This window comes from Phodopus roborovskii, unplaced genomic scaffold, assembly GCF_943737965.1.
Source record: "Phodopus roborovskii unplaced genomic scaffold, PHOROB, whole genome shotgun sequence".
NCBI lineage: Eukaryota > Metazoa > Chordata > Mammalia > Rodentia > Cricetidae > Phodopus > Phodopus roborovskii.
Window position 1 is genome coordinate 15,575,214 of NW_026126470.1, and position 9,609 is coordinate 15,584,822.

The following is a 9,609-nucleotide window of genomic DNA, read 5'->3' on the forward strand; positions in this document are numbered from 1 at the left end:
CTCCTTGTCTCCTAGTCCCACCTATCTAGCTTTCCTATTGGCCAACAGTGCTTTATTCATTAACCAGTATGAGAAACATATTTACAGAATGACATCTCCTATCAGTTACCTCACTTGGTGATTTTTTTTCTAGTTCATCCATTTGCCTGCAAATTTAATGATTTCATTTGTAACATCTAAGTAATACTCTATTGTTTAAATGTACCACATTTGGTTATTCATTCTTCCATTTAGGGAGAGATTGGTTATTTACTGTTTCTGGAAATTATGAATAAAGCTACAACAAACATAGTTGAGAAAGTATCCAGTTCCTGTGACTTTCTTCCTTTTCTAAGCACCAAGGCTCTAGCCACGTCAGTTCCCTCATGCCATGGCCCAGAAAGGGCAACCTGCTCTCCTGCCTCAGTCCAAGAAACCCAAATCAGTTCCTGCCGCAAAGCTGGAGGACAAGTCAGCCTTTCTCGGCCTGCCGAAGTGAGTCAAAGAACAGCAAGAAGCAATTCAACACATTGACCAAGTACAAAATGAATTAGACAGACTTAATGAACAAGCTAGTAAGGAAATTTTGAAAATAGAACAAAAGTATAACAAACTCCGCCAGCCATTTTTTTCAGAAGATGTCAGAATTGATCGCCAAAATCCCAATTTTGGGATGTTGTAACAACATCGGTCAACCATACACAAGTGTCTGCACTGCTCAGGGAGGAAGAAGAGACTCTGCATTACCTGACCAGAGTTGAAGTGACAGAATTTGAAGACATTAAATCATGTTACAGAACAGATTTTATTTTGATGAAAATCCTTACTTTAAAAATAAAGTTCTCTCCAAAGAATTTCATCTGAATGAGAGTGGTGACCCATCTTCAAAGTCCATTGAAATCAAATGGAAATCTGGAAAGGATTTGACAAAATGCTCAAGTCAAACACAGAACAAGGCCAGCAGGAAGAGACAGCACCAGGAGCCAGAGCTTCTTTACCTGGTTTACTGAACATTCTGATGCAGATGCAAATGAGTTAGGAGAGGCCATCAAAGACGATATTTGGCCAAACCCCTTGCAGAACTATTTGGTTCCTGATATGGATGATGAAGAAGGAGAGGCAACAAGATGATGATGATGAAGAGGAGGAAGGCTTGGAAGATATTGATGAAGAAGGGGATGAAGGTGAAGAAGATGAAGATGATGATGAAGGGTAGGAAGGAGAGGAGGATGAAGGTGAGGATGACTAGCACAGAAGACTGATGGATTCCAACCTTCTTTTTTTAAATTTTCATTATTTTTAATGTTATCCTATCCGTGGGAGCAAGTTGCAGTTGTTTCCTTCCCCCTCCTCAATCCCTCTTGTGCTCAGTCTCCCTGTTTTTGAGATCTCTTCTCAACACCATGGTTCTCAACTTATTTGGGGGGGTACCTTAAACAAAATATGAGAAAAAATCTCCAAAAAAAAGAAAGAAAGAAAGAAAAAGAAAGAAAGAAAGAAAGAAAAGGAAAGAAAAGAAAAAGAAAGTGTCCTTGTGGTATATGTTTAAAAGTGGTACAGCTGCATTTTGAGGTAGATTGAATCCCTTTTTTTTTTTTGAGAAATCACAATATTGATTTTCATATTTGCTATACAAGCCTTCACTCCCACCAGCAATGGAGGAATGTTCCCCTTGCTCAACATCCTCTCCAGCGTAAGCTGTCACTTGTGTAATTGATCTTAGTCATTCTGACACTTATAAGAGCGAATCTCAGAGTCAGTTTGATATGCATTTCCCTAATGGCTAAGGATGCTGAGTATTTAACTGTTTCTCGGTCATTTAGCCATTTGGGCTTCCTCTATTGAGAATTCTCTGTTTATATCTATACCCAGTGTTTTAATTAGATTGTAGGTTTATTGATATCTATTTCCTTATTTCTTTATAGATTTGGGATATCAGCCCTCTACTGAATTTGGAGGAGATAAAAGTCTTTTCCCACTCTATAGGGTGCTGTTTTGTCATATTGGCAGCCTCCTTTGCCTTACAGAAGTTTTTTTTCTTTCAGTTTTATGAGGTCTCATTTATTAAATTGTCAATATTAGTGCCTGCATTATTGATGTTCTGTTCAGAAATTCATGTCCAATGATTTCAAGGATGTGCCCCATTTTCTTTTCTGTCAGAGTCACAGTATCTGGCTTTTATGTTGAGCAGTTGGATCCACTTTGACTTGAGTTTTGTGCAAGGTGATAAATATGAATTTAACTGCATTAGTCTGCCTGATAACATCCAATTATGCCACTACCATTTGTTAGAGGTGCTATCTTTTTTTTTCCAATGTGTATTTTGGACTTCTTTTTTTTTTTTAAAAATTAGGTGTTACTATGTATTTGGATTTATGTCAATTCTATTATTCAATGTCTTGTTTGTAATGGCCATTCCATGATCTGTTTATTACTATAACTCTGTAGTACAATTTGAAATCAGGCATAGTGACACTTCCAGTGGTTTTTTGTTTGTTTGTTTTTTGTTATTGTTGTATTGTTTTTTTTAATTGGTCAGAAAAGTTTTAGTTAGGTTTTTCAACCTTCCTTTAAAAGAAACTAATAGGGTTAATGATTTTGGGTGGTTGGATTTAATGTCAGCGGGAAAGCTTATAAGAACAACAAAAGAATTATGAATTCCCTGGTAAGGAACCATATATATGACTGACCTAAATGCACAGTCCAGGAACTCTTCTTGTATCAGTGACTGGATGCATAATACAGTAAGCTGAACTTTCAGCCCCACCAGAACCAATTGCAGAGCAGATGGGGAGGAACTGAATCGTGTGGGAAGACTTTGATGAAGACAGATACTCTATGTCCCTAAATTTTAAAACAGATCAGCAGAATAAGCTTCCCCATCCTTATCAGTAAACTTTCCATGCCCATCTGAGGAAGTTAAAATTCAAGTTTCTGCAGAAATTGTTAACATGTTAGTTAATGCTTCTTCTCCTGAAGAACTACCTCCTTCACTTCTCTCTGCCTCTGTATATCCCTGGAACTATTGGGTAACATGCCAACAAGTTCAACATGTAGCCCATGTAGAAGCAGTATATCACAAGATAGCCACTTGCATTTTGCAATTCCATTTAGATAAACTAGTCTTGAGAAGTGGAGTGCTGTTGGAAAAGAGACCTATGAGTTGGGCAGACTGTTTGGAACTAAGCAGTGAGTAAAAAGGGTATTTGAGGCATATACTGGGATGTTATGGCTGATAATGGTGAGACCTGAGAAAGTGAGGAGCAAGCTGAAGAGACTCTCTCACCTAAAGGGTTCCCTCTGGCGACCTGAGATGAACGCTGATAGAAGTAGGGTGTGAAGAGGAGTGAAGGAGAAAAAGGAGAAACTAGTTACTATCAGGTTTTGTCCTGTTATAGATGCAGGTTCCATTTCTCTATGAGGTTCATGTGTCTCAGAGGATAGCAATGGCATCATGGCTGGAACCCTGTCCAACTATTATCAGTCTTCCTCTCATTCACCTTAAAAGTATGATTCTTTTAAGAATCTGGTGTCTATAATCACATAGAACAAAGTTTTAGTCATTAATTCTTTAATGCATGGGAAATGTAATTAACTAAATGAACATTATAAAGGATTTACTAACAAACTTGTTCAGGAACTATTTAGCTACACAGAGCCTAATTCATATAAAGGAGTGCTGCCTCCAAAATGAGTGGAAGGTAAGTAGTGTTCAATCCAGACACTGGAAACTGGTGAGAAAACAAATCAATTCTGTGTCACACTGAAGTCTAGTGTTGCCAAGAAAATTTCTGCAAATGTCTCTTCACCAAGATTGTTCTCCAATTGGGATCCATTCCCATGACAAATGGAGACAATTGTGACATGAAACTCATCAGTAAGGCCCACCCAAACATCATCTAAGTAACAGAAAAAAGGGAGCATTGCATCCTCACAGTCACTATTAAGGCCCCATCCACCAAAGTCCCCTGTGCTCTCATCAGGAAACACAAAAAGTAGGCAAGAAAAATCTTGGCAACAGCTATTCGAAAAGAACACTAATACCTAGTAGAATATTGTCTTTCTCATTAATTCTAAATGGCAATTAGGAGAGAAACTGTTTAATGTTTTACCTGGCAGCTTTTCTGTTAGACTGAACCAAGAGATAAATAGCATTGGTTCTTTAACTCAGAAAATGCTTCAGGGACCATATAGTTTTATAACCATTTCAAGATGTATTCTAAAGTTTTTATAGCCACTTTCTCCTTTACAGATGTTCAAGGCTGGAAGGGACTCTGGAGGTCATCACCCTGCCTGAAGGTAAAGGAGACTCAAGTCTCCTACAGTTAAAAAGAGAGAGAGAGAGAGAGAGAAAGAGAGAGAGAGAGAGAGAATGATTTAGGAATTCTCTCTTCTCTGTAGCAGTGCCCTCATCATTTTAGCCACAAAGTTCCATGGGGCTTTAAAGCCTAAAATAGTAATCTTTAAATGCAGTGAACACTCCTCCATTAAAAAAAAAAAAAAAAAAAGCAAAGTCTCAAAATGTCGACAGTATCTTCTTCATTGGTCATTGTGTGGCCCATTTTCCCTAATTCCCACCCTAATTGTCCTATTGTTTGGGTATGTGTGCCTATTTTTCCAAGCCAAACTTTATACCCCAACTTTTCGTTTTCCTTAACAAACATTAAAAACAAAGGGACCCTATTGTTTAGTAATTATAAAGAAGACAGACTTAAAACTGCAAAGCTAATTGCAGCGAGGCAAAGAAGTCATGGTGCAGATGCTATCTAAAGGAATGCTTGATTGTGGCAACAGAATGAGGAAACAACCATTTCCTATTAGCTCTAACAGCAGGGTTTGTTATCATGTAAGTGCACGCTCTGATACTCTTACTGTTCTGTGCTACATTTAACAAGATTAAGTGAACACACACTGCTTCAACTCAAATCTTCATCGGAAATCGGAGGCAAGCCTCATTTCTTGCCAAAACATCCTCATGTGGCTCATTTTTAGAGCAAATTTCATATGAGTAAATCTGTTTATCCAGGTGTGCCATTGATCAGGGAAAGGCTTTTCCTTCCAGAGAAGTTTTTGTTTACTGAACTTTCAAACTCTGAAAAATTATTAAAAATGGAGATATCGAAGAAGTGTTACTAGGGACTATGATTTGTAACTGAATGAAAATGCCATTTTGAGTCCAGCAAAGCATAACAAGAGAAACACAAGGATTTGTGCTGACAGCCCCTACGTGGCTTCATTGCAATAAATAATTACAGTTAGACACGTAGTAGGTATTAGGTAATCTGCCTAAAGGAACCAAATTCTCATGGTCCCACAGCTTGTTTATCTCTCTTACTCGGAAATACTTGATCTGTTCAAAAACATGTGTCTAGATAGCTACTAACGACAATGTTATTGAAAATGCTAACCTTCCTTTCCATCCTAGGCATAAGATGCCTTCCAAAGTCAGGAGCTACTTTCTCATAAATTTCTTCTTGAGTTTGTATGTTGAGTGAAACCACACATATTTGAGTCTAGAAAAATACTGTATAAGATAATTTCAAATTTCATTTTTCTACTTCTAGTATTACAAATATTTAGAGCTTGTATTTTCTAGCTTCTTACACTCTCAAGTAATAAAATATGAAATAAAATAAACTAGGAAATAAAAGTGTGATTTGGGGTGGAAAAGAGTTCAGTCTGTAAAGTGCTTGCTTACAAACATGAAAATCTGAGTTCAACTGTCAGCAAAGAAAAATTGGGTAGAATAGGACATTTGTAATCTCAGCACCAAGGAAGCAGACTCAGGCAGATTCCTGGGCACTTGGTCTATCCTTCCTATTCTACTTGATGATGTCCAAGCAATGAGACATTTTGTCTTAAGAAATAAGATGAATGGCGACAAAGGCATGATGTCCAATGTTGACTTATGCCTCCATCTGTATGCATACACACTTCTACATCCATACCTGTACACCACGCACACACACACACACACACACAAACACACTACTTCCATACTACATTTGTCTTTTAAGTTGTTTATACTGATTTGGGTATTGCATACTTTATGAGTCTAATTGTATTTTCAAATGGCTGGTTCTCGGAAAGGAACTTTAATCTTTTCTGTCTATCCTTTTTTTTTTTTTTAATTATCTACAGTCAGTGACATTATTTTACAGGATCATGGCTTTACTCTTGGCACTGACAGAATAATTGTTGCCAAACACGTCTATGCCTAATGCGCTGTCTTGCAAATCTATTGTCTAATATGATAAAGGTAATTTTGCAGGTTTCATTTACAATATATACATTGCAATGGAGAGATAATACAGCATTAGCGGAGTGGTCGAATGTAGTCATGTAAATGCTTACAAATCATTTCTTCTCCCTGCAAAATTTGGTTCTCAGGTGATGGGAAGACAAAAGAGTCAGAGATGTGCAATGTGAAACTCCCAGTCAGGGCTCTGAGGAATTCAAGGATGGAAACCAGCCTCTTTGCCTAGAAAACTCAGATACACACCCCACCCCCAAAATCTACAGAACAAAATGCACTTCCTCAATTCTTTGGTCTTAAGTGAATCAACTGAAGTCCATTTTGACCTCCAGGACTGGATCCACATACCCTTTTCATAATTTATGCCACTATGTAACATCCATATGGTTCAGTCTTAATAACTCTCTGTTTTCCTTCAATTGCTGTCAGGAACCGCTGAGAAGGCTTCTCTCCTGATTTCACTTTTCTCTCTACATTACAAATTTTGAGGGACTCTTAGAATGACGACTTGTGTAATTCATCATTTTGTGCTTGTGGCTAGATGACTAGAACACAAATTGGAATTTACATCTGGTCATGCTGAAACTTCTCTACTCATTTTCTATTCAATTTCACTAGCCTTCCCAGATGTTTCCCCAAATTTCTTATTCCTCTTCTCTTATGGTTTTTTTTTTCTGAGCCACTTGTTTTAGAGCTTAATATTTTATTAGCTATTTTTAAGTCATCATAAATCCTGCATGGGCTAGAAAAATACAAAATTAGATTCTTCCGAATGGATTCACATTCATGACCTGGGCATGAGACATGACCTTTGTGTATGGCTACTTAATCTCATATCACATGTACAGATTTTAGATATGTCACGAAATTTCCCAAGTTCTATCAATATTTTCCTCCATTAATTTTTGCAATCACCATTTTCTAAATTGATTTCAAGTTAAGGATTTTATTTAAAAAAAATTATTTATAGTGGAGGCATAGTTTCATAACATGAGGATTGTTTTTCTTTTAACTTAGACAATTTCAAAAAAGGCTGAGGTAATGTTGTATTTCCTCTTGTCGCCTACAGCTTCAGAGAACTGGGAACTCAAATTGGAAGCTTATATAAGCCAGTAGCAGACACTGTCTCATGGTACTTCCCATGAACAACAGATTGCTCCCCATTTGAATTTGACACAGCCCATTCAGACTTACTTCCTAGTCATTTACATTAGCCAATACAAAAGCCAAAATGTATTTGTTTCACTATAGTGATTTGCAGAATCTCTTTTGCAGAGTCCCTTTTGTAAGATTGCACTATAGAACTTTCATAAATAATAATACCACAATACAACATAAACACATTGAGAAAGCGCCGTGGTGTTTTAGATATCTGTGAGCAATCACTGCTTTTTAGCATGTTCAGAGCTCAGGATTTAGAAAATACTTCAGCCTTGTTCAAGTGAAGAAATATGTTTAAGAGGTAACACATCTCACTTGTGCACAGGACTCCAAAAAATATTGCAGTAGTGGGATCTGAGGTCTATTCTCTACTACTTGGAAGAAAAACTAGTATCACATCATACCACAGATTTAAAGATATTTTTGTCATTTATCTATTGACAAAACAAAGCAACAAACTATAATACTTTCTCCATAGGCTTATTCCTCTAGGGCAGGTAGGATATCTCACTCAGACAGGTTTGTGTCCCAGCCAGTCCTATACTTCCCCCTAAGGAACTTTTTGTGAGGTAATTGGTGAATTATCAAATGTTCAGATAACACATTTTGAAATTTTAACAAAGAAAACAAAAGTACCATGCCAGGTCTACAAATGTAAATATTACCTTTGACCACACAGGAGAAAGACAAAGTGGGAAAGAAAACATAGCTTGGTAAAACTCTTGGCACAATAAGCTATCTGTGGAGAACAACAAAATAGTAAAAATCTATTATAACTTAATCTTTAAGTTGAATGATTTAAGAGAAAGAGTAAATTCTTGGCTCTTTGTTGTTGTTTTGCTTTTGTTTTTGTTTTTGAGACAGGGATTCTGGAGTCTAGGCTGGCTTAGAAACTTAGTCTTACAGGACTAATGAACCACCATTAAGAACATTTAAAGAAAATAAGTTTTGGGATATTTTCTCATTGATTCAGCCTTGCATAAGCTACTGACATGAAATGAACTTACATATTTTATTGTCCATGTCTTTATAATTATGAGACTACCAACACCAATTATATGATTGAGTCTAAAAACAATGAAGTTATACTTTCTAGTACATTCTGCATTGGCACCTATATCTTTATATTACAGTAGAATGTAACCTTCCATTGCCCTAGGCTTCAGCAAATATGTTTAAAATTTGGCAAATCAGTTCCCCATAAAACCATGTGTAGTCAGTACTGTTTGTAGTCCATCTCAAATGAGAAAAACTGAGGCCTAGACGGAAGCTTCTAATGCCCATGCCTCTATTCCACACACTGAGATCTATATTCCCACAAAATCACATAGGACAAGCTTGAGCTGAGATTAATCATCTGTCTTTGATGTTTCTTAAATCCACAGAGAGAAAGAAAAGATAATGGAGTCCTGCCTCTCAACACTTTCAACAGACCTTGGTATACTTGATAAAAGTAAGATGATACCACATTCATCACGTTAGTGTCTTAAATATTTCAGAAGAGGGTTGGCAAATACCAGCCCCAGTAAGAAGTCATGATAGAAATGATTTAAGAAACTATTTCTTATCTACTGTCCTCACAAATACCTAGAGGCTAACCTTGACTGACCTCTAGGAAACTATACCATAAAGTATCATCTTCATCTCCTAATTGATACATTTTGTTAACTGTGCCTGTCTTATTTGAATTTAAATGTTATTTGTACTTAAAATCTGCTTTTAAGAAAAAAATAATAACATTGGAATTTTAGCAGGTGACAAACAGGGGCAACTCTGCAATAAAATGGTTTCAGTGACTCTACAACAGTGAGTCATAGCCATGCTGTGAGAGGAAGCATGTAGAGCCTTTGTAAGTCCAGTTGGGATAAAACTTGTGCTTAACTTCTGTGTTTTTCCTCATCTTTTTCGCTTTTTATTTTTTACTTATTTTATTTTATTTTGACACTTAGCTGTAATCGTTCTTGACTATGGATTTGCCTGAAAGTCAAATTTTCTATTACTCTGATAAGACACTATGAACAAGGCAACTTATAAAAGGAAGAGATTATTTAGTAGTTACAGCTCATAGGATCAGAGCCCACATTATTCCCTCTTTCTCATGGTTTTCAACCAAGATGTAAGCTCTCAGATCCTGCTCAAGCACATTATCTGCTTTAAAAGAATCAAAGCCCACCCCAAGTGAGACATCTCATCCAACAAGGCCATACTTCCTA

At 36.8% G+C, this 9,609-nt stretch overlaps 1 pseudogene; it reads left to right on the plus strand.

The window, feature by feature from the left end:
• The first annotated feature begins 370 nt into the window (after positions 1 to 370).
• Positions 371 to 1,263, plus strand: LOC127227436 (protein SET-like; annotated as a pseudogene).
• The last annotated feature ends 8,346 nt before the right edge of the window (positions 1,264 to 9,609 follow it).